Here is a 2001-nt window from a genome sequence, read left to right on the forward strand (position 1 = left end):
CGTACGATCCCGCCAGCGGTGAGTGAGGGTCTTGATTCTCTCTGCTTCTTCACCTACCCTTGTCTGACTCCGATTCCAGCCCACCTCGTGGGTGCGAAGTAGAATTTCATCGTGATTTTTATCTGCCTTTCCTCGATGACTCATGTAGAGCATCTTTTCATGTGCTTCTTGTTCACCTGCCAATCTTCTATTTTCTCCTGCGGATTTTCTTTTCACTTTCTTGATGGCGTCCTTTGAAGTCCACAAGTTTGTAATTCTGATGAAATTCAATCTATTTTTTTTTTTCTTTAGTTGTTCTGCTTTTGGGTCCCAGCTAAGAATCCTTTGCCAGATCCCAGGTCAAGGAGATCTACTCCCATGTTTTCTCCTGAAGAGTTCTACGGTTTGGTCTTTCATATTGAGGTCTTTGATCCATTTTGAGCTAATTTTTGCGTCTAGCATAAGCGAAGGGTCAAACTTCACTCTTTTGTGTGTGGTTTCTTTCTCTTTTAATCTTTACAAGTAACTTCTCCCAGTCTGTCCTCGCTCCATTAACTGGGTTACGATGTCCTTCCGGGAACAGAAGCAGACTGCACTTCTCAATGTCAAGTTGTTCCTAAGACTCTATTCACACCCAAACCTCATCAAGTCTCCGTGGAGCTGGTGAGGCCGTGACCGAGACGAACCATCTCTCAGTTCTCCCGACCAGTGAGGGTGAGAGACATAAGTGACATCACTGCAGCCATCACCCTTTCCACGTTGAAAGCCGATCGCCTTCCTTGGAGACCCCAAAGGCCTTCTGGAGTTGCAAACGAGTCTCCAGCTGACCACTTTTTTCTCTCCTTCTTTTATCTGGCTGCCAATAAATGTCGAAATCGCTTGCAGTGCAAGCAGCGGAAAGTGAACGACGAGAAATACAAAAGTCATGTGAGAACAAAAGAATAAGCCGCCGCGTACAGTGAGTGGTAAATCCCGCACGTCCAGCGCGGCCGTGGAAAACAAACCTGAGTGGGAACGATGGGAGGTTGAGAAAGGAAAGAAAGCTGAGACCAGCAGGTCCACGGTGCCCTGATGGCGGAGCAGCGGCCGAGATTTATTTTCGCAAGCTGCTTTTATCCGAGAGCACACAATTGCTAAAATGAGATCATCCCCACCCACCCCACACCCTGCTGTGATCTTCTGCATTTCCATCCGCCCGAGGCCACGGGCACATTCCCTGCCTCGAGCAGCACCTGCATTGTTCCCTGCTCAGTTTAGTTGGTACTTCCCCATTCTCAGGAGGTTTTGGAGAGATAAGGCAGCCCTTGGTTGACGTCACAGATTGCAAAGACCTTGTCGACTTTTAACCCGCTCTCCGTAAGACCCCGTCAAGAATTTAGATCTTTGATCCACCTGCTCTTCAGGAGGGTAATGACCTCTTGGATCTTTGCTCCGAGCCAAGGACTCTTCCTGACACTGCTTTCCCTCCCTTGCCCAAGTTTGCCCTTGTCACCTAACTCAGCCATGTTAGTACGTAGCGTCCCCTCCCTGCACAGGTGCCTCCCTCTCCCTCTCCTCGTCTCCGGGGCATCAGACACAGCCATCCTGACAGTCAACTCCTCCCTCCTTTCTGAATCCTGCCAGAGATGCTAATAAAGCTGGTAGAGTCTCAGGGCCACAGCTTCACTCTCCGAGGCTGTTCTGTCTACTGCTCTCCCTGCCACACGTGGCTCAAGTGCCCGGTTTCTGACGCTGGCGTCGGTGTCTGCCAGCCTCTGCCTCTGCCCGCATAGCTGCTTCGGCCCAGACTACTTGCTAGTAAATGCCCCCTCGACTTTGTCTCCAGCCTCTGAAACTCACCATGTACTTTAACAGATTATAGCACCGCAGAGCCTGTACGTGACAGGGACTACCGCAGACAGACCTCATGGAAGAGGCCACTGTGGCCGGAGGAACGGCAGGAAACAGATCTAGGATGTGTGCGTTGTTGGGAAAAACAGAACGTGAACCCCGCTGCTGAAGAGGGGGCTGGGGGCTTACAAA

Source organism: Pteropus vampyrus, unplaced genomic scaffold (genome assembly GCF_000151845.1).
Source record: "Pteropus vampyrus isolate Shadow unplaced genomic scaffold, Pvam_2.0 Scaffold672, whole genome shotgun sequence".
Classification (NCBI taxonomy): domain Eukaryota; kingdom Metazoa; phylum Chordata; class Mammalia; order Chiroptera; family Pteropodidae; genus Pteropus; species Pteropus vampyrus.